Below are 23,800 nucleotides of genomic sequence, written 5' to 3'. Positions count from 1 at the left end.
CAATCTTATTTCTCAGTTTTCCCTGTTGAAAAATGGACGTGGCTCTACCTTTTCAACACGACAAGGTAAAAATCCATTTGGTAATGTTTGTGAAGCAATTTGCAATGATTAGTTTGTAGCTGAGCTAAATACAATGTACTATTAATAAAGTAATTAAAGAAAAATAAATAAGGAAGGAATTATGTAGATTCCTATAAAAGGCAACTGGTAACAAGGGAAGAATTTTGCCCATTACTGGAGCACATAGCTCCATAGGCAAATTAAAACAAGGGCTCTGTCCTCAGATTTTTGGGCAATCCATGCTACATAATTGATTTGAGAAGAGCTACTCCAGGCTACTGTGTAATTACTGAAGTATTCACTCTTCTGGCTCCCACTCTCCTTGTCATGTTCTACCTCATTGCCCTTTATGCTAAAGCCTTTGTTGATGAGGGAACGGAAGCAGTAAGGACAAATAAAGCAATTAGCAGGTAGGGGGAATGCTACCACTGTTTAAGGATAACACACATCTTGTATTGGGACATTTATTAAGTAGAAGTCTAGAGCCTGCAGGTCAGAAGGGAAAAATACAGGTAATCCAGAAAAACAAAGAAAAATTAAAAAAAAATATTTTTCTTATATATGTAGTATTCAAGAAATCTTGGCAGGAATAAAACATTTTCAAATAGTCTATATAAAAAACATGATGATTTTACTTAACATATTTTTATTGAGATTAGCTTCCAGCTTTCTAATTTTATTTTTTTTTAAACCAGAATCTCATCACAAGAGTGCTCCTCTCTCCTGCTTCAAGTGTTCATTGGCAGTAAGCAAACACAAATTTTTCGAAGGGCTAAAATCTCATTCAATATTGCTGCAAAGCCAGCCAGGAGAGGGAGCCAAGACCTTGAACAAACCTTTCTTCCTGGCTCTCTGACACCCTGGGAAGGAAGCTGAGCCATTTTAGCCAGGGCTGCTGGGTTCTCTCAGGGCTTATGTGAATGCGTTGCATGAGGAAGGGACAAAAGTGACTGGGAAACAAAATTACACAGGGAGTCCCCAGGCATCAAATGTTGGATGAGTCATGGTATGAGGAGAGAAGAAAGCAGGAAGATACATGAGGACTGGTGGAAATGAGCAGTACTGTAGTTTTTCACTTTTCATGCTTCCACTGCTCATCAGGAGACCAGTATTGGAGGTTGTTACAGTCCATGGACTCTGGTTCCTTTCATAACTCATTATCAGTTGAATTTGAGATAGGTATGAAGAAAATCATAGAATTTCTGCTGAATGTGGTGGACTGAGATCTTGGGTGGTCTAAAATCAGACCAGAACTGTGAGGCCAGGCACTGCAATGCACTAAAGTGCTGCTGCTCCTCCAGTGCTTGGGTGGAGTTTGGGTTCTGATCTCCAGAAGTCTAAACTTTATCTCCAAAACAAATCAGTCCAAGAGGCAAGGACATTGCATGGGAGAAAAAAAAAAACAGAAAAGAAAATGGAGAACATGAAGAACACATGTGGACAAAAAACCCATTTTAAATGTTTAAGAGAATAAATACTAGAAATTAAGAGGAAAATTTTATTCAGGGCCATGTGTCATATTTTTCTAGCTGAAAAACTAGAAGAAATGAGAAAATTCTAAATCCAATTTAATGTTCTTTTTTTTTTCTTTCATTTCCAAGCGTTCAGTATTTCTAAGTATAATTTATCTTCATTTTCTTCCAGTAAAATAAAAGATATTGGGACCAGTCTGTAATAGAGACAGCAATCATCAGAAAAATCTTGAAAGTCTTTTTTGCTAACTAAACTGAAAACTGTATTTCAAACTAAACTTAAACAAAAATGGCTTCATTTTGTTTAAACTGAAACTTCACTCTGAAATCATAAAAACGTCAAAGTGTATACTTTTGTGTTTTTTTCTAGAAATATTTAGGATTTTTTTTTTCTTCAATCACTTTAAACAATTTTAATTATTGTGATTGTTAAAAAATTTATTTGTAGACTCAGAAAGCAAATTAGTTCCTTACTATCAAATTCAATTTTTTTACTGCATGGTGTTGATTTCTTTTTCCTCATAGTGCAGGTAGCAACCTCTTAGAAGTGCATCCAAAATAAACTAATGATGAATAGTGACAAGCTGAATCGAAAACAAAGGGAACTTTTTGTTATTTGTTAACTATTCTTATCTTACAGATCAAAGTATTTGGATCAGAGACAAACACATTATTCTTTTTTTCCTGAACTACTTTCTGTTTCTAGAAGCCTGGCAGTATCTCTTCAGGCACTTCACCCAAGCTATGAAATGGTGAGTTTATCCAGATCCTCCAAGAGGAAGTGATGGATCAGCTTGGAGATGTTTCTGAACAGCAGCCCCAAGAGTAGAAATCAGTGGAGAAACTTCTCACAACTCTTTTCAGGAAGCTCAGGGGAAGCAAGTTAATAACTGTGCCTAAAGTTAGATGCCAAGAGCATTTTTTACTGCTTCTGGCCTCTGCAGAGCAAGATCTTCCTCAAGCAACATTGATACCAATCTGCAGAAGAGGAACCTGAGGCACATGGAGAGGCAGCTCTGCATGTAAAGGGTTGGCTGGAGACCTGAACCAGATATCTGAAATCCTATTTTGGTGCTCTGTCCTTGAACCACACTGTGCTGTGGTGCAGGGAAATCTGCCTCGCTACACTTGCTTTGTACATAAACACACAAGTTCATTTCCCAGACTTTAGAACCTGGCCACGTGCTGCAGAACTCTATGGATTACTGTGTTTCCAACAAGTGGGAATAAAAGGCAGAGCCTGCTGTATGAATGACTGCACACCATGTCCTGTCAGGGGCTGTGTGGTAGAGGCAGAAGCATCATCATGAATCCCCAGAGCTCTCCTGTAAATCTTCATTAAAGTCAGGGGGAGTTTCAGGTCTGTTATTAAATGTTCAATTACATTCTGCAAGAAACAACAAAAGCAAATTGATAAAAATAGGGTAGGAGACAATAGGTGTTGAGCAAAGAAGACCACTAAAATATGTGCAGAGAGTCTGGAATAATATGAATAATGAACAAATTTGTAAAAAATCAAAGTCTATTTGCAGATGAATAATAAACAGAGAAAAGGGCAGGATTGGTTGAATGAATTATGCATTATGAGTCATTTAACAAGCACCGATATCTATAAAGATAATGGTTCTAATGTAAATAACAAGGCTTTAATATTTATGCAGCCTTAATAGTCTGGGGAGTCTGTAATGCTGGTTAAGAATTATACCTCTCCTCAGTGTTTTTCAATGGAAAACAGGTTTATCTCAATGTCACAAACCCAAAGCAGTTTCATGCTAGGTTTGATACACCTTTAACTCCACTTTAGACCCTGTCTGCCCTAATGCTGGAGTCTGCACAGAACCAACACTTCTAATTGACAGCAATGCCATGGCAATAAAATCAGGGTCTTCTCAGCTAGATATCAGAAGCACTGATAACAGAGCACTCAGATAGTGACAAAACTGGACATTTCATTTTCCCTTCTGCTTTGAGATAAGGATCTCTGTACTGACTTAGTGCAATCTCAGCAGCGAGAGGAGAAATGAAATGAAAATTGCCCTCCCCTCTCCTCCGTGCACATAGTTCTGTGTGGGAACAGGAGAGGCCCCAGAAAGCCCTGTGCAATCACAGCTGGGCTGTTAATTGCCTGGCCCTGTGCACAGTCACACCTTGTTGCTTCTCTGCCACAAGAAAGGGCCACCCAGCCCAGCAGTGCCAAGGCAAAGGCGGAAAGGTTTCCATCATTCCTGTGTGTCATTCTCACCTCACGGAAATGCCAGCCTGCCAGCACGGGCACGACCCTGCCTGGGCTCCCACGGCTGACAGCAGCGCTGAAAGTCAGGGAGTGACTGCAAAAGGATTGGGTTTCTCTACCCCCTTTCTGTTAAATTGAGGTTGCAGCACGGGAAAAATCGTTTATGCACAAGGGCAAAAGCAGCTGAATGCAGCAGCAAGCACCTGGCTCCTGATCATAGCAGCAGAGAGCTCAGTTTTCCCTACCATTCTTACTCTTTCAGAGAGAGAATGATGATTCTTAAAGAATTTTCACACAGACCTTGGGGAGACAAGGTTGCCATGTCCATTTTCCTTCTGTGAGGCTGTGGATTTTGGCAAAACCTACTTACTTGGAGGTCTGATCTGCTACTTGGAGGTCTGATCCCTGGCTCTTAATTCAGATGCAAACTGGTACATACTAAGGGTGACTCTATATTGAATTGCATAGAGCCTGCAAAATATGTTGAGGTTTTTTTTTAAATAATTTGACCTGCAGGATATTAATATAGTGGCAACTACCCCTGCAGGATATAAAACTGGCACCGACTCTAAGAACTTCCATTAGTGTAGCAGGTTTCTAGGCCCAGTAATGGTCATTTCATCTGAACATGTGGAAATAAAACCAAACCATAACAGGACTTAAAAAGCATTCAATGCATATTTGTCCATAAACACATCATATAAATAAAAACTCTTAAAAAAAAAAGTGACAAATGAATCAATGTGTGTTCTATTATGGAATAATAATATCCCTTACCACATGTGTTGCTGAAGCAAATAACTTTAGCTGGTATGATAGTATTTTCCATCTTGTGGTACAGTTTATATTTTCATCTATTGATTAAGGACCTGCTCCTGAGGAAGTTAATGACCAGAGTTCCCCAGGCTTAAAAGGAGAAGGGAAAATGTGTAAACAATTGGCTGAAAATAAGGAAACAAATGTATTTCCTCCTCCCCTTTCTTCTAGTGAGAGTGAGTGTAGAATACAAAACCAGTTGAAGAGAGTGGAAAGATTTGCTCCTTACTTCAGCAGCTTTGGATCTGGCCCTAAGCATGTATGTGTGAGATAAATTTTGGCACTACTGGAAAACCCACCTCATACCTCCCACTGTGAACATGTCATCCTTCTATGTGCTCATGCATGCCAAAGCTTTATCTCTTTTGAAATATTGCCCAGAATCAAGCTATGTTTACTCAAGTAATAGGGAGATTCACTTATATGCAATAATTTCTTCAATGGAGAGGCTCTTTCTGCAGTTGTACTTTGGACTTTGTTCCTAGTTTAGCTTCTGTTTTTCTAACTTGATGTTTTTATCCAGGTTTGACAAGAGGGTTGGATTTTTTTTTTAAATTTTTTTTTAAGTTAGACACCTGGAATTAGCTTTTCCTGCCAAGAATTACAGTGCACCTGGAAGTACTAAATCATTTTAATCTGTTTTTTAGTGGTTTTGCACAATGGAATTGCATCTCTTTAAATCTTTCTTACCTTTTGCAAAACTAAACTGCAGCTCCAGACATTTTATGAGTGTGTAGATAGTGATATCAGGAGATAGCTGTGCCCTGCTAGTGACTGCCTCTACTGATCCTAGAGGCAGTTAGCTGAGAACTGCATCTCCAGGTTTCTCTCCTCTGCCGTGGCTCTGCTTACCCACATAACATATGGAAATGTGAGCATACACTTACAGCAGATTGTTTGCTATGTTTACACCAGTTCTAACACTAATCCCCATTAATGTTTGATATTGCTCCCAAAGAGTTTAAATAAATGTCAGGCCTCAGATCCATTGCATACGTGTTAGGCATCATATAAACTTCGGATGGAAGGATACTGAAATGCTGTGGGGTGTCCTTTTTTTAACATTACTTTTACTGGCTGGATTAACCACATCAATGTATGCAAAGCCCTGCTACTTTCATGATTTCTGTCATCACATTTAAGAGTCCTATTTTCAAGGAAAACATAAGCCAGTTTCACATCACCTTTTAAGTCCACTGTCTTGCTTCTGCTCTCAGATACTTCCATTTATCAAATGTGTATGTGAGTGCAAAGTGAAAGAGCAGCCAGATGCACACTAACAAACACAAAACATTTTTCCTCTCTGCTAAAAAATATCAGACACAGCCATACTAGCTGCACTTTGCTGCAGAACAATAACCACTAGGGTCATGGCAAAGTTTGCCCCAGGCTGTGTAGCCCATCCAGCAGCAGCCTGGGTGCCTCAGCTTGTAAGAAAATATTTAATTGCTGTGCAGAGAGACCTGCAAGGGAACAGCCTGTGGACCACAGAAATGACAAGTGCCAGGCAGATTCCCAGCTCAAGCTGCTCCTTTGCCCAATAAGAGCTATATGTGCTTATTGGGATTTTATGTTACAGCAGAGACATATCTAGAGACCTTCATTCTTTGCCACATGGAAAGGGAAGCTGGTCAGGCCTCTTCTGTGCCAGACATTCCCTTTCTCTCTCACCTTCCTTTCCCAATTTGATTATTTTACATGAGGCTGTTTCTACTGATGATTTTTTTTTCAATTACTGTTTCAGAGGCTCAGCTCTGAGGCTGCAAAACTTTCGTATCAACCACCACCATCTCTGTCAGTCATATTTGGGATGCAACCACTTTGAATTGAGAGGACTTTCTCATTATATGTTTACATAGTGCCCAGTTCAGCAAGACCTTGATCTTAGCTGGAGCCTTTCTGAAACCTTTGTATTGTCATGGAGGCAATAACAACAATGTTCAGCTACAAAAATCACCAGCACAAACGAGCAACACTGTGGGAGTGTGCCTGGGGACAGCAGACAGTCAAGAGTAGAAAGTGGTTATTGAGACAGGCTTGTAATTGAACAGAGCTGATCTGCTCCTTTAGGCTAAAGGGAACTAATTTTCACTTCATCCAACCACAGAAAAAGTAAATAAAAGCTGTAGACACAGCCATATCTCTTAAAACACAGTGTTGTTTAGTAACAAAAATAATTGGACTTCACAAGTTAATAGATTTTGCAGCAGGAGATAATTTTATGTTACATGACTAAACTGTGTCTCAACCTTTGCTGGGCTCATTATATCCTTTAAGTAGTTCAAGTTTCCAGATAACCAGCAGCAGAACCAGGTAAGCAGGCAAAATTAGTGTGGCTGGGAAAATTTGTATCTGTCACACAGGTCTGGTTCCCACACACTCTGGTTACATCATTACTTAGTCTGTTAACTAGGAAACCAATTAGGCCAGAGAGCTCCTGTCAGGTGACCAAAACACGAAAATGCACAAGAAACCCTACCCGAAAGATGGGATTTCAGCAGAGGCCCGCAGATAGCTGACTCCTCTTCTGCTGCACTGCAATTTTCGTATTTCGTTTCGCCTTTGCTTTCAAGCTGAGCTCTGAGGTCCCACAGATTGATGGTTGAAGGAGCCTTGTTTCTCCCCTCAACAGGTGTGCTGAGAAAATTGTTTCCTGCATCAAAAATTACACAAAATTATGTAATAATTTCTCTCATTCACTCTGGCAAATTTCCTTCTTCTTCTCACCTTTTAATTTACAGGGTGAGAACAAGGCATTAGGTACAGAACTGAGTGCTGCACTGTGGTTAACAATATATTAATCTTAAAAGAAAAGGCTTTATAAGACCAAGGTGCAGCTGAAATTCAGAGCACAAACACCTTCAGCAATGGTTGTTTGTTTTCTACAAATCTGAAGGTTTGTAGAAAGTTTGTCCATGTACAGAGGAAGCACAAAGGACTCTGGGCTCACCTCAGCAGAGAAGAACATGGGCAGAGGAGTCCAGCACAGGGCACTGGGAAGACAGGTGATAGCCAGTTTCCTGTAAAGCATACATAAGAAGGGAATGTATGTACAAATAAATACACCTAATCTCTATATTACATCACTGTGTGGCTAAAATGCAGCTTACATGACTAGAATACTTTTTATATGCACATATTTTAGACACATACGTATATATATAAATGTATATGTATTGCATACTACAAGTGGTGCAGGTATTTTCTAGCCTGCACATCTTTCCTGATTCTGGCATCACCTGAAGAGTTCACTGACCTGCTAAGTCCTTGCTCTTATCTACTGAAAACCTGCAAACGCCTCCAATACCTTCACTCTGGGCCAAGAGCTCTAGCAAGCCACATGCTCTTTCTCTCTGTTCTCATCCAGATTTATTTTCTGTTAGGCCAAGGAGACAGAGGGAGAGAGCTGATTAAACCTCACCTCAAAAGCCTCGAGAAGAGACTTCATGAACCAGGGGAGGGCAGGCTGAGGGCACGGGGGTCCTCCCCCACTGGAGGGTGATACTTGAGTACCAGCACTGCTTTTTGATCCATAGCACAGTGCCTTTGGGCTAAAGGGTTTGCCCCAGTGTGGCCCCCTTCATTTCTGATGGCCTGTCATCATTGGGAAATGCTTTTGGGGAATGGCCATCAGAGGAAGCAAAGTAATCAGAAATACTTTCCTTCTCAATGATTTTGGTGAGCAGAAGACTTGATCAGTGTGCAGAGAAGAGCAAAGCAGTCCCTGCCAGCTCGGAGAACCAGGCTCTCGCATGTTTTCCAGCACAAGCACCTCATTATTAATTCATGCTCCAGGTCCTCTGTACATGCTGTTACTAATATTAGGTTTCAACAGAGTAATGAGCAACAGCAATAGACTGACTATCTTAATATATTTTAAATAATGTTTGAAATATTAAATTTGAATTTGGATTTTTAATTAGAGCCTGGACAGGGTGTTGACAATCTTCCTACTGTTTTGCAGCCAGCAAGCAAATAAGATAGGGATTGTTCTGATCTGAACACTGAAAGCCAGTCTGATTTAGGGGATGGATCTGAAATACAACACCAAACTTTAAAGCATGAGGAAAATTTGGCTCTGGCTTCAGCAGACAGACTTTGACCCATCCTTATACTAAAAAAGGACTTTTGATATGGGACTTTAATAAAAGTAAACAGTTGTGAGACCAGCACTTACGGATATACTCTGGAACATCCTGTCACTGAATTGCCCAGGGACAGTTTGGCTCTCAAGGACACCTCTATTATTAAATAAAGGGGACATGGTTTGCTGGACGTAGAGAAAAGGGTTTGTTGTGGTATAAATATAAATAGATAGTATAAATTGATCCCTTTAGGACATATACAGTAGGAAAAAAAAACCAAGGATGGCAAGCTGTGAGTCTGAAACCCAACAGGGCTTCAAAGTCCTTCTCACTGCAGTGCTCCAGGCAGGAGCATAGGTCAGCATCTCTTCCTTGCTTGGACATACATATATTAAAGGACTCATTTAAAATTGGAGCTGGGTGAAGAACTAGAGCCATTTTCCTGTGAGCGTGCACATTTCTGCATGTGCTCCATTTGAGAGGGAGTTTGCAGTGAAGATTTTGCTGCTCTGGAACTTGCTCCTTCCACTTGGTCTGTTGGGAGTCTGAATACATTGACCTATGGGGCACATTGCAAAGCCTAACTATTTTCCCAGGATTTTTCTGAATGAATAACTTGAGTAGGTAGAGAGAAGAATGTTTCATTTGTACAGTACGAAGAGGCTTTTAATTAATAATGTTCCCATTTGAATGCCTATTGTATTTTTAAATGTGCTCTGTACATAGACCTAGAGCATCAGATAACTGCAGGGTTGACTTTTTTTTCCAATTAAAACAAAAAGAAATCCCACAACTGTGTGGCATTGCAGCCACATGCCTTTTTGTGATATCTTTATACAGTGTCTAGCACAACAGTCCCCGATCTGGACCATGGCTTCTCAGTGCCAGCACCCAGATAGAACTGTCCAAGCTATGGCAGGTCTCAAGGAGATGAAGTTTCACACCAGCTGGAGAGTTTGCCACTGCTGATCATCACTGTAAGGTTGGGGACGTTCTTCAGTCAGTCACTGACATTAGAGAAGTGCCCAGGCTCCTCAGGGTGGCTTTACCTTCTTCCTGTCTGGATTTGGAGCTCTTGAGAGATTGGGTCTTTTCTTGGGTATGTTAGGCATATTTTTTCTTGGGTATGTTGAAATATTTTTATAACGAGAGAATCAACCCGGTGAGTCTTCTCACAGCAGACAGGTTTTTTTTTTGTTGAAAAAAAAGGTCTTCACAGGAATTGATGTTTTTACTGGTTCCCACAGTTCAAGTAAGAGTTTTTCAATTTTTTTTTTAAACCTTTCTTTTGGTAAAAAGATACTCAGATTTGATATTTTTTGCTGCTTTGGTCCTTCCTAAACACCCTGACATAACCTGAAGAGAAAAATTCTATATTTTCATTTTAAAATGCCTCTGAATTTAAAATTTTCCTACAGCGGTATTTATTTAGCTGTTGGGTCCAGCTAGTGGTCTGCAGGTCAAATCTGACTCAGGAAAACGCTTTTATGATCCAATTCTTTCTCCCTGTGGGAGATACAGGCCCCTTTCCTGTACTCCATGCTTCTAAAGCACATGAGTACATCCTTCTGTGCCTGGTCACCACATTTTTCCGATTTCAGTCTGCTGACTGTTGCTTTTTTTAAATCTACACCCAGACCAGTGTGTCAGATACTTTGAGGAGGCAGGTGAGGGCGCTGCCAGCAAACTGGTGTTTTATTGCACAACTCATTGTGTTTAAGCTGTTTTCTTGATGAAGAAGTAGTTGTGCTAAGACAAGTATCCAACAGGCTTTTTCCACACTGCGTTTTGTCCTTGTTTCAGTTGTGTGTTTTGCTGCTGAAGCAAACCACCACCCTTCTTGAAAGCCTTAAAAACCCCTCCTGCCACCTCCGCTTTTTCATTCCTTTTCACTGAGTAGGCTGCCAAAATTGATTTTCTGATTATTTACTGCGACATCCTTTCCTCCATGGCCATAGGGCCTTCCCTCCCTGATCAGGCAAGCGCAGGGCAAAGGACCAGGTGAGCTCAAACCTGTCTCCAGAATCTTAATGCAGAGCTCCTTTGAAAAAGACCACGGTCAACCACACCATTTTTCTTCCTCTCTGAAAAACCTGTGAGAATCTTACACTTAAATCAGGTATTGCACAAGCTTCCTTATGTAGCTCACCACAACCCTGACCTGCACTACTCTTGTATATCTGTCTCCCTCAGGAAAGGCAGAATGGTTTGTACTGAAGTGTGAGAAGAGCTCAAATTTGTACAAATTCTGCCCTTACATGAAGATGCACAAGGGTCAGTTACAAGGAGAGAGCAGGGTTTAGCTTTAAGCCAAGATAAAACCCCACTTTCCAGAAGAAAAGAGCTGATGAGATGCATTATTCCACAGAGTCACTAATCAACAGCAGGTACAGTGGTCATCATCTCATTCTATTTCTTCATTTTACTATACATGATGCATCTTCAACAGAATTAAAGGCCCTTAACTTTCCATTGCTTTTGCAGTTGATGGAACCACAAGAAAATTTTGACTGGAAAAAAACCCATTCTTTTCAACATGAATGATGGCACTTGTATAGGAGGAACAATTTCAGATCTAAAAGCCTTTCCTATATAAAATGTGTTTAAAAAACCAATTCCCAACAAACTGCTCTCAGGCAGTTAAGATTTACAGCCAAAGGGATGAGGTACAATCACACATTTAAAGTGACATCTCTTAGTACAGATGTTCAGCTGTGCTTACTGGTCCTGGCAATGAGATACCACCAAGCAAAAGAATAGTGTAATGCAATTGCCTTTCCCTTAAGGAGTCCTCTTTTAAGACACTTATCTGAGCACATGCTATGGTGGAGAATGTTGTGACTGAATTATTCAATCTATTTTGTGTTAGAAATTTGTAACACACAGTCTGAAAGATGGTCAACCCCTGCTCTTCTCTAATTATGCTGAGTGTGAAGATCTCTGGGACACAGCCTTACAGCAATGCTAGGAAAGAACAGACTCCAGAGTGACTGAACTGACTCCAGAGTCTACAGCAGACAACATCTCTTCAAAATTAGCCACACAGGTGGTGATAACCCATTACAGACAGACACCTAACTCCCAACACTAGAAAAATACAAGAGATAATGGGAAATGCTTACAATTGCTTACCATGGGTGTTTACATCAGCCAAAAGCAGATGTTTTTTCTCCAGCTAAGCTGGACTGTAGTTTTGGTGTTCCCAGGTCCACAGCACCCATGGATATTCAAACAATATCCTTGCTTGCTATTTCCATTCCCATCTCATCTGGATGTGAGGTGGTGAGATCTGTATCATATTTCTATGAGCTGCACAAATACTGCTTCCAGATTCAGCTGCTGCAAAACATTTTACATGAATCTGAACAAAGAGATTCCAGCTGGTCCAGGCTGAAGCAACATGTTTGCTTCCTTCTCCCTTTCATCTCTAAGCTCATTCATGCTGAGAGTGAATATAATTGCTCTCTATAAATACATTCAGGTTAGGCACTAAAGCGAGAGAAAAGATACTTAAGCAAATGGACAATGAGACACAAGAACAAATGATTACTAATGAGCAATTAATAAATTCAACCCATAAATTAAAGTTTCTGATTATCAAAAGACTGAATTTCTGTATCACCTTTTCACTAAAACTAGGAAGAAAGGAAATAGAATTGTTTTGTGAAGCTTGGTAAATGTGTAGACTATGAGAGACAGTTGCTTATAGCAGCAGAGGATTGGACTTGGTAATCTACAAGATTCCTTCCACTCCTATGCAAATAGTGAACACAAAATCTAAATCATTGCCTGGAGTTTATATTAGCCTTCTATTTTACTTTTATTTCAAGCCCTTTGGAATCTGACTTCTTTAATGTTCCACCAAAGTTGCTCCGGCAAAATCTCTTGCAGGTTCTTGTTGATGTAAGAACCAACATCTAATCATTTTTGTTTCTAATTTGCCAGATATCCTTGAGCATGAGCAACCTAATGGCTTATCTTCCTCAACTTTTGTGAAGGACTTTCTTCATCTGGCTTTTTCTCCTCTAGAAGTTCCATAAGTTCTGTTGTGATTATTTGCTCATGTCTTTTACACCTGACCTCAAAACGTAGCCCTCCACAGAAATATCACAGTAAACATTCTATTCCAAATTACCTCCTTTTTTCTTCAGATTTTGCAATGGACAGCTTGCTACCATCAAGCACAGTAAATACTACACATGGCAAATAAGAGCCCCAAAGCCTATTTGGGGAACTTGTTATGGTGTCAACAAGTTTTTTCTGAATTAGGCTGAACCACCCTGACAGAATCTTCTTCCTACCTGTCACACATATTTATGATATAATTTCTGACCTAAGCTTCTCTAGGTCTTCATGCTTCAGCTCTGTTGAAACTTTAACAGTTCTCTCCTATTACATGAAGCTAAAGCTCCTGCACTCATTATATTATGTACTGATGCTGAGATTCCCTTTATTTCCTGTTTTTGATGAGTGCAGATTTAATCTATTGCCTGCCATCCATCCATCCATCCATCCATCCATCCATCCAAAATGCTGCTGCAAGAGATATTTTTTGCTATGATTTCCTTCTTAGGTGTCCTACTCTATTTCCTTTTTTTGTCAGCCAATACAAGATTTTGGCTTTACACAAAAATTCTTTTTGTTGACCTCCTGCATCATGTTGAGCCCCTAGACATTAGCTTCTTCTCACCATCCACCCATACTGTGAGCACCTACCCACACCTATTTGCTTGATTTTCAGTTCTTTTCCAGCTTTCATCTCCTGGAGCAGCTCTGGTGGCTTCAAGTAATCTCATTAGCTTCCTTCAAAATGCTGATGTAAACACTTCTGACAAACTACCTGCAAAAAAAAAAAAAAAAAATCAGACCAAAATTTTAAAGTTATGTTTCTATGATTATTGTTTATTAATGTCATCATTAAGGTTTGACTGTTTCTTTGTGCCTCTCTTACATACTTTGTAAATGGTCCAGGGCAATGACTAGCCTCTTAATCTGTATTTATACAGGAGCTAGTTCAGTGGTATTCTGGCTCTTGATAAAGCCCTATGCTGATGCTCAGCTGTGACAGCAGAAAAAATACCACTGTTATGTCAGGAACGCTGTTCTGCCTTTTGTTCCAACTACTGCCATTCCCTGTCCAACATACTGCTCAGGGGCTTCTGGTCTTTCCTTTTTATACTGGACCTCTGGGACTCCCTCTGCTTTGCTGACATTCCTCATAATGACTTTCTCTCTGGAAGAACAGAACTGTCAATGCATTGCGTGAAGAACTAGGATATTTTTAGTAAGAAGACCACAAAGGTGGGTTCAGATCATCCAAAGAGCAAACTGAGCGTGTCTGACTGTGTTGGTATGGAATGGAAAACAGAAAGGGAACCAGTGGAGTTGTGGTCTATTCCCAGGTCTTTATGGCCACTTTGCTGGTGAAGTCAAAATTTTTCACTCTTTTGGGAGTCCATTTCCATTTGTGTTTTGATTGCCTGTGAGATTTCAACTAAAAGCTTCCAAGGGAAGAGACAGTAACATAATGTTTTGAAATCCCCAGCACAAAATCTTTTAAGTGCTACTATGACCTTCTTCACCACCATCTTTTTTATAACGCAACATAATTAGACCCTGAAAAGTGGCCAGTCAAAAACTCCTTGTTAAGGGGGAATCTGTGCCTTCTTTTGGGAAAGATGGATATAGCACGTAGCTGGAAGTCAGCAAGTCCCACAATGATGGTAGGAAAGGGCAGCCAGCAGCCAGCAAGGCATTAGAGGGGACAGAAGGAAGGATTTTCTTTAGTCTGGACAGAATTAATTGCAATCTGAAGTCCCCACGTCAACTGTTGCCAGGCATGGAAGCAAGGACCTGCCAGCAAGGATTTTGTAGGCAGGGAAAATGCTATAAATTACTGATTTTGATTTTAGTCCTTACCCAGCTACTTTGTGTTTCCTCTAATCAAAAGATTACCCTTCTTGTTTGTGCTCTGCACAACCTGGCTTTGTGAGTTTAAAGTCTGACAAACTTCTCTGGGGAGCTCACTGTTAGCAAAGGTCTAGAAGGCAGCTCCATCTCAAAGCTCTGGCCAAACCAGAGTCATATCACACCTCCACAGTACAAAATCCTTGACCTAACATTTTTATTTCTTTCCATATGGTGTAGTAAGAGGTGGAAAATATATTAAATATAACAGAGTATTGATCTTGGTAATACAGTACCCCATATACCAAAAGGACTTTAATGCCATAATGACTCCATTCACAGGGAATAAGTTCAATGAGAAAATGCAAGTGCATGCCAACCAATTCACCAAAAGAGGTTTTCCAGTCTGCCAACAGGGTGCAGAGACTCCTTCTGAGCTCTTTTCCTTCCCCACAACAGCCCTTAGGTAAAAGTTTGCAGGAAATTCAAATACTCATGAGCTGGCAGAGTTGCTGCTTCACATGCCCTAACAAACGTAAACACTTCTGTTTCAGCACATCTGCCATTGCAATACCTACAGCTTTTCCAGAACCAAAGGATTAACTTTATTGTGCTTTTGCTCAGCAGATCTGGTAACACAATATTGTACTTCTAAGCAGACAGATTACTCACAAGTTTCTGGATGCTACATCTTTAGAAACTCACTCTACTTAAAGATAAGTGTTGAATCTTGCAATCCCAGAAACATCCAACTGATGTAAAAAACAGTTATACCAATGGCCAGATGGATGCTATTTTTCCTCAGGTTATTTGGATATTCCAAAGTAATGGTTCTATTATGATTTTTTTCACTTTAATATTAAACAGATGCAGCTTGTTTGTAAAGACTGTTATGAACCACTTTTTCTTTACATTTATAAAATAAAACAATAAAAGATGTAAGGAATTAGAAAGGGTTTGTGTATTACTTTATCATAAAAGGGAGAGACAGACATTACATCAATATAATTACATATGTAGTAAAGAGAACTTGATGGACCTGCACAGAGAGCCCCATTCAGCATTTCTAGAAACCAGGTGTAATGCCACAGACATCAATTAAGTTATTTTATTTTTGGTAAGGGTAGATTCAAATCTAGAAAAGTCGTATTTGTGTCTGCTTGTGCAGCTGAGCACATCAAACACCCTTTATTAAATACTGAGACACTCACAGAAGCATTTTCCTGGAAAGTCAGGTGCCATCTTAATTTCTGGCTTATTTTTCAGGATGGCCACCCTCTTGTCCCAGTCTAGGGACTAACTGTGAGGAGTGCAGAGATCTCTTGAGTTTCCAGCACAGCAGCTGAGAACTCTGCTGTACATTATCCCTGCTGCCCAGTACTAGCAAGGCTTGAAGGGACTAAAAGCAAACATGCTTTTGTATCAAAGGAAGCACAATGCGATTGACAACCTTCAGAGCACTTTTCATGCTCATCAATTAGGAAACTTCTCCCATAACTCTGCTCTCTCCATTCAGCTGATCTCTTCTGTGGAGTGGTTGGCCCTTTGATCTAAAGAGAACCCAAGCCTGCAAGTGACTATGGTGCACCAAAATGTGTACTGTGACTGATTTATTTACACAGACATGAGGTAGTCTAATTGAAAAAGCTTGGACATAAACTCTAAAGTAGATGTACAGTGAGAATGTCCACTCAGATTAAGGCATTCCATTCCTCACAACCATTCCTCACAACCAAGGGAAATTGGCCAAATAGATAAGCTATTTAAGTGTTTTGTGGATAAGCATCCTTGAAATGTGAAATATTTAATCACAAGAAGTATTGTTGTTGCTGCTATTTTTTTCACTTTGTCTCCAGTTACTTTATTTTATTAGAATATGAGGATTTCTTCTCGATTAGATTATAAAACATCTTGCAGTATAAAAGCTTAGGTTCAGATAGTGATAATTTTTTAAACATTCATTTTGTCTCAGCTGATAATTGCTATGCTGAGCTCTCATTCAAAAGCAATACTATTATTATTGTTGTGAAATTCAAACATTAATATTTCAAACACTATTGACTGAATGACAAAAGTACAGTTTCCAAACTATAAAAATATATTTTGACCTTAGTTCTTACAAGTGCTAAGCAGCCAACAGGGAATGGATCCATTTCATTTTAATGTGGAAATAATCTTAACTGAGGAATTAGAACTTAGTCTGGCTGTGAGGTAAACTGGGCTTGTTTGACTGAGTTCTGAGAGTTTAAATATCCAACCTGTGAGCCTGGTAGGCACAAAACTGAAATGCACTTTAGAGTCCATGTTGAGAACATGCTGAGCATCCTCCCTTCCCAGGGGCTTTAAGAGGATTGAGGTTGCTGAGTACCTCTCAGACGTTTGTGCTGCATCCCAGAATTGTGTCTGTAGGATCACTGGACTGTGTGTGTGGGTAGAGCTCAGTTTGCCATGCCATCATTGACTAGTTCTAACAGTGTCTGGCCTGAACTTCCAAGTCTTGGAACAAAAGGAGGTTCTGAATTCAGGTGATGCCATATGACTTTTAGAACCATACCACAGTCCCTTGCTGCTTTTACAGAACAGAGTCTCTGTCTCCATGTCTCTGAGACAACTTGAAATTTATTTATCAGTTGTCTCTCTGCCCTGAAAAAATATTTCCCTGTGCCAAAAACCTAATTTACCTGTTCTGGATGCAGACACTTCATTGACTCAGTAGGGATTGGTAGTTACACGTAATTCTAAATTAACTGAAGATACAATTCAAGCTGAGCAGTCCAGGTCTGAGCTTTTCTAGACCAACCTCAATATTAACACCTCTATTATGAGCTTGTAGGCAGTTCATCATCTGCACCTGTGTGACCATATGTAATTTAGTTTGACAGGAGTTTGCCTCAGGCAGTATGGCAAAACCCCAGTGACATATATACAGAATAGAAACTAGTCAAGATGACTCTGAGCTTCACAATTCCCCAGTGGCATGGTTTTGGGCAGGGGACCAAAGTGGACTTTGTGGATGTCACCGTGTCATCCTGGGGTCACTATAGAGTGTGTTACTGTCTGCAAAATGATCCCCTCCTCTCCTGCCAGAGGGCCACTGGATGTACCTTCTTCACTCTCTGCAAGGAGGAATGAGGTGAAGAACACCCAGTCTGGTACAATGTGGGAGATGTGGGTTGGGCTACAACTCCTGCTCTTTCAAAGACACCAGCTGTGAGCTTAAGTAAGAGGCACAGCCCACCACGGCTCAACTTGCAGCAAGGGAAAAACAGCCCTTTCTGCCAGGAGCTGGGGAAGGTGTCCACACACACGAGGTGATGTCTGGGGACGTGTTCATGGTGTGAGCATCAACCCCTAAAGTCAAGGTATGAGTGGCGTGGTGCCTGCCGGACCCAGGTCCCCATGAATCCTGGGAGAGGTTTTATCCCTGTTCCATCAGAGCAGACAACATGGCAGTTGTTCATGCTCAACATCAAAGGGTATTTAAAGTTAATTGAGATCAGGTCAGGCCATCTGCCAGGCATCAGGACAAATCCTCTCCATCCACTGTGCAAGGTCCTGTAGATTTCCATAGCAGATATTCCATTCTCTAAGCTGATCATTACAGACTTTGATGAGGCAGGCACTATGAATACTGCAGAGGGATGTTCTCAACTGTTCTAAAAGCTGCCAAGCGCTTCATTTTACTTCAGAGTTTCATTACTTTGCACTTCTCCCGTGGCCATATTTGGCAGAGTTTTTCTACTGATTCTTCAGACCAGTTGTCCTCTCCCTTTGGCAAAATTATTAGTTGGGACTACAGACCCAGTTCTGCATTAATTTTTCAGCTCAGCATATAATGATCATAATAATAAATATCTTCTATTCGAATAGCATTTATCCAAAATCAAGATGGAAAGCTAACATGCCCAGCTGGGAGCACAGCAACTTACCATTAGTTTTATGAAAGTACCCAGCAGAGATCTGAATCTATTTTGTACAGTTGGGTTCTTCCTCTTGGGGAAAAAATAAAATTCAAGATCAATCTCTGCGCCAGAAAATGTGGACAATGAAAACAGATGTGAACATTGACTTTTCTGGCCCTAGCTTTGGGAAAGTGCTTCAAGAAACAAAGGTTTTGCTGCAAAGAAAAATTTTGCTGCAAAGAAAAAATAAAATTATAATAAACTCCTGTTGAAAAAAAATCCTGTTTGTCTGATACATAGTTTTGATGATTAAAACCCCATTTTTCTTCTACTATCCTGAACTCCAAACAGTTTCAGGCTAAGGTACTAGGTTTTTCCATAACACAACAATAAAAGCAGAATCTGTAGTGATAACCAAGACCAATGATAGCCCCCACAGAGTGCTCACAGAAGCAAAATAAAAATCAAAACTGCTTCAGAGAATAAACAAATACTGCAACAGCCAAAATTTTATGCTGCCTTGAAGGCTCTACCTGCTGAAAAGCAGCTGCTTCTGTGGCCTCTTTACCACAATATCTTAAAGCTTCACACCTAAATGATCACATTCTCAGAGAGGCACTATTTATCTCTTAGAGAGTTGAAGCAAACACAAGGATTAAGGGCTTTTTCCACCAAGGTATTCAGGCACTTATATCCTGATTGTTTTCAAAGAGAAGGTAGGAGCTTGAATATCTTCAGATTTTCTAGGTCTGTGTGACTCTCTGGAGGCCACAGGGCAATGATGTGGCAGAACAGGAAAGAATTTCAGCAGAAAATTGTATCTAAATTTATTTTTTACCTCTGGTCTTCCAACCACTGGTTAACACTCAATCAACTAGATCATAATTTTTGTGTTTCACATCATCCTTATTTCCTAATCCTGCTGTACCTCTCCACTCAGGTACAAATACACAATGGTGCCACTGCAAAAATGCTCTTTTTATCTCTTTGCAAGGTACAGACACCTGCCATATCAATGCTGTCACACACATGGGGCTCTATAAAAGAGCTCAACATAAATTGTTGAGTCTGTTCATCAGTTTTTATTTTGACCAAAGGGCTTGTTGGACACAAAAATTTGTAATGACACAAGGCACAATGATTTGTATTAGAGAAAGTAGTTGACAACCTGTACATTTTAAGGATTTAAAATTGAGAAATGAATTTGCATTAACTTTTGTGCCATGATATCACTTGGGACAAATAGCCATAGTGTATCTCCAACTCACTGTTTAATTTATTTGCATTCCACAGTGTTTCTTGGTTTTCTTCTGTATAACATAAAAAATAAAGAGATTTATGCAGCCAATATTTGAGTGACTGTAATAACTATTACAGCAGTAAATTAGTATATCTAATAAGTTGAATGATAAGTTGAATGAATGTACAGTTTGCTTACAGTTTTGAAATTCCATAATCTCACATGCTTAACTTTCAGATGGACAAGAAGGCAGAGTGTTTATATTAACTGTCTTTTTTTAACATGCTGTTTTTGTAAATTTACCAGCAGAACAATGAATTTCAAAGGCTTATACTTTTCTTCCTTATTTCTGTTGGCCAGGGTCTTCCAGGCATCTATGGACCGTAGGATGAAAACTATTAACTTACATGCTTGAAATTAAGCAGTGTTTGGAAATTTGTTGAATCGGCAAATACTGGCTTACATTAGTTATTTGATGAAATTAATATTAATTTTTTAATAACTTCTTAGATGAGTGTAAATTGGTTGTAATGGTAAACTTGGCTTTGTTTCTTAGTACTCTTTGCCTGGGTAATGAGTACTTGGCGAATATTTCCATTTTACCACACCACTAATGTGCACTAATCATGTTTTTTCTTGTAAGTGAATAGCTGGGATGTTGCACAGAACTGTTTGATCAGTATAGCATGATTTAAGAGAATGCTTATGCCTTTATTTGTCTCATAATCCTACTTAACATCTGTATGAATCATTACAGTAAGGTGTGTGTTAATTACAGCTTCCACAAACACATTTAAATATACAAAATTAAAATATTAGCTGCCTTTTATTTCAGTAGATTTAAAGTGTCACTGTATTTTTCCACTGAAGCAAAATACTGAAAATATTTCAGTTATCATATGTGTTTTTTCCCCCCACTGACTTGTGTGTCACTTCATGAGTGATATCAAGCTATGTTGCATGATTTGAAAATCATGAGCCTTCTGCTTTTCAAATCCTCATGTGAGACAAAAGCCACTTATGTGAGTTCCCTGACAATCTCCATAAGGAAATCTCTTGGGAATAGGAAGGCATCTTGAAAACAGACAACACCAATTCCATTTCAAATCCCATGAGGCAAGAGACCAAACTGGTTCTCTGCACACTTCATGTGTGTCTGGACTGTCTGCCAGTGGATTTCCTGCACCACAGCCATGCCCCCTTCACTTCTGGGGGGGCACTGGAGGAGGGAGATCACCATGTCTCAAGAGAACATTGCACAAATCCATCCAAGTGAGCCTCTGTGGTCTTCTCTTTCCTTCACCACCTCCCTATCTTTGCTCTTCCATAGATTCCCCAGATAAAATCTATGTGTTGATTTAACAGTTCCATCCTTATGGCTTGATGAGATGCAAATATTCTGTTTTGTAACAGGCCAGTCAGAATTTGATTTGTCAGGCTTTGCATAGGAAGAAGCACTAAACCCCCATATCTTCCTTCCCCTCTACATGTCATGGGCTACTAACTCTAAGTACCTAGAGTACCTCTAGTACCTCTACTCAAACTGTAGTACCTTGTCTTCACTTGGTGCCAGTTTTTATGGCCTCTTTTCTGGCTTTTTGCCATTACAGATTGCACAGATTGGCACTTCTTAGCAGACCACACAGCAATTATACACTATTACACAACCCTGCTGCTCCACATTGTAAACACCTCTCAGTTGCCATCTTACTTTTTTATTTGACTGGAATGTGTGCTAATCTTCAGTTCCAAAATGTTAAAGAGTTAATTGCAACTTTAAATATGAAGATGCAAAAAGGAGAGCAGAGTCATGGCTGAAAAGGAAGAGGTTCATAATGTAAGGGTGTGTACCTTGAACAAGGTGCAAACAGACGTGTACCTTGTCTGTGACCTGCCTGCTGGGCTTATAAAAATCTCACCTCAACCCTATCACATGTCCCACACACGAGTTCTAGTCGAGAGCCTCAAGACAGGGTAGCAGGAAAATGCCACTCTAAGTCCTGGAGTGCCCAGCTTGGATGAAACAGCATGTTCACCCCAAGTCCTCTGGAAATCCATCATTTCCCTCCTGAAACTCATGCAGTCACTTACCTGGTGCCCCTCCCACCTTGACCCTGACCCAAACCTACTTAAAACAGAGGCCATGTTTTCAAAGACCTCAGTTCCTATTCAAGTCCATATGCTTCAGGCCAAAATCCTGATCATAGAAGTTAAAGGAATTTTATCCATTCATTTATGTGAGGCAGGGGTATATATTTGATAATGTATTGCGGTGAAACTCTCCCAAAACCTGTGGCATTCCACCTGCCACTGGAGTTTACTTTGCAAATCATGTCCACTACTGACAGCAGAGACTGAAATTTTTGATAGTTACAGCAGAAGCCACATATTTCATAGCAATTGTATTAGAACACATTGGTGAATAACCAATAGGAACACTGGATAACTGCTGATCACAGCTTGTATTTGCATAGTACAAAACTTTTCATCCACCCAAAGAAGCTTCGAGAAAGATGTAGGCCATAATCAATGGAGTTAGCCAAAAAAATATGTCCATGAAAAATTATTTTAAAAATTATACCCCCTTGTAAAATCAATGTATTTTCATTCTCTTGCCTACTTACCAAATTTGAAATATTTCATAATGGGTCAGGGAAAGCAATCTCAGCCAAATTAGTTTCGTTTGTCTTAACATGATTTTAAAAAATTATTTTAATATTTATTTTAACAAATATTGCCATAATTTGAGGTATAAATTCAAAGTAGTAGAAAATAAGTTTAGAGCTTTTCCACTTCATTGATAAGTAGGTGATTGTTTCCTGGTACATCCTACTCCTTCCATAGTCTGTGCCAATACAGATTTGTTACTTGCATTAGTTTCCTCTCAGCGGAAGATGCTGTTTTCCAACAAACTAAATGAAAACTCCTTTCTGTGCATTGACATGGGAAGCAATTGCTAAAATAATATCTTTTTTTGTTTGTCTCACACTGCCCCAGGGCTGGGCAGACAACAGTTGTGATCTTTCTCATTTACTGATTATAAAACTTGGGAAGAAGAGAGAAAAAAAACACCTTCTAATGGGATGAAATCACAAACTCTTCTTGAGCTGCTGGGTAATTCACCTGACCTCACTAATGCAGTTAGATATATATGTTTTTTTCCTTTAGGATGGGAATTCAAAATAGAACTGCAAGGTGATTACATTATTTGAAAAGAGTTTCTAAGTAGTAGTTACAGGATGTCCTTGCTGTGTAACAAATGTTCATCCTGAAGAAAAAGTGCCATAGGGAATATACAAATATGCAGATGACAAACAGACAGACTTGCAAATGCGAGACAATCATTAAGTTACTAAAAAATATCACTTAGGAAAAGAGTATCAAATGAAGAGATCAGTATAAACAATGGTAAAAAAAACCAGAAAATAGAAAATATCTCCCCTTTTAGGAGAAAAAGACAGAAAATAAGCTTAATTAAAATGTTGGTAAAATGAGAACAGGGCCAAGAAAACAGAGACATGAAAGAAGAGTAAATGCTTCAAGTGTATCTCAGTTAGCTACCAAAAAATGAAAGAAGTCAGGAAGCCGCAGCGATGGTCACAAAGAAGGAGAGATATCAAGAGGGAATCAGAAAAGATGGACATCAGCAGATATTATTTTCTTTGAAGAGGATGGCAAAATCCTCCTTGGAGATCAAAGGAAGTGCAAAGGAAGTGAAAAGATTTATTGACCAAGTGCCATCCTTAGCTCACATAGTCACTTGTCTGACAAGAAAATAACTGAAATTCTTGGTCTTACATAATATCTCAGGTAAGTACAAGCAGAATGTCAGCTCAGAAGAGCCAGCAGACAGCAAGAATATCTAACAGTTCCTATAAAACAGCAAAAGAAACTTCCCGAGGATGCCAAAGATCATTTTACACTCATTATGGAAAACAATTACATAAAGTTTACTTGAGAAGAACTTTTACATTAGAGCAAAGTTGAAAAGAAAAAGGTTAACTTTTTTAATAAGGTTAAGTTTGAGTCCTTCTGTACTGCCTTTACTGACATGTGAGATTAAGCAAGAGATTTCACTGTTGTAA

At 39.5% G+C, this 23,800-nt stretch overlaps 2 long non-coding RNA genes across 8 annotated transcripts in view; both read right to left on the bottom strand.

Annotated features, from left to right (window-relative positions):
- The window catches only part of LOC137479801 (uncharacterized), an 83,984-nt gene extending 71,619 nt beyond the window's left edge, over positions 1 to 12,365 (bottom strand). The window contains exons 1-5 of one of the 7 annotated variants that reach the window (XR_011002527.1): positions 11,789 to 12,365; positions 8,759 to 8,822; positions 7,056 to 7,234; positions 5,272 to 5,428; positions 4,136 to 4,236 (exon numbers count right to left, since the gene is read on the bottom strand). This is a non-coding gene — a long non-coding RNA (uncharacterized lncRNA). The remainder of the gene's footprint in view (positions 1 to 4,135; positions 4,237 to 5,271; positions 5,429 to 7,055; positions 7,235 to 8,758; positions 8,823 to 11,788) is intronic. The other 6 variants (XR_011002529.1, XR_011002526.1, XR_011002528.1 and 3 more) reach the window with 6 other exon arrangements.
- A 1,065-nt stretch (positions 12,366 to 13,430) lies between these two features.
- The window catches only part of LOC137479803 (uncharacterized), a 263,839-nt gene continuing 253,469 nt past the window's right edge, over positions 13,431 to 23,800 (bottom strand). The window contains exon 4 of the long non-coding RNA XR_011002533.1: positions 13,431 to 13,506. This is a non-coding gene — a long non-coding RNA (uncharacterized lncRNA). The remainder of the gene's footprint in view (positions 13,507 to 23,800) is intronic.

The sequence above is a fragment of the Anomalospiza imberbis genome, chromosome 10 (assembly GCF_031753505.1).
Source record: "Anomalospiza imberbis isolate Cuckoo-Finch-1a 21T00152 chromosome 10, ASM3175350v1, whole genome shotgun sequence".
In the NCBI taxonomy this organism is placed as follows: Eukaryota; Metazoa; Chordata; class Aves; order Passeriformes; family Viduidae; genus Anomalospiza; species Anomalospiza imberbis.
This window is presented reverse-complemented; position numbering and strand designations above follow the sequence as displayed.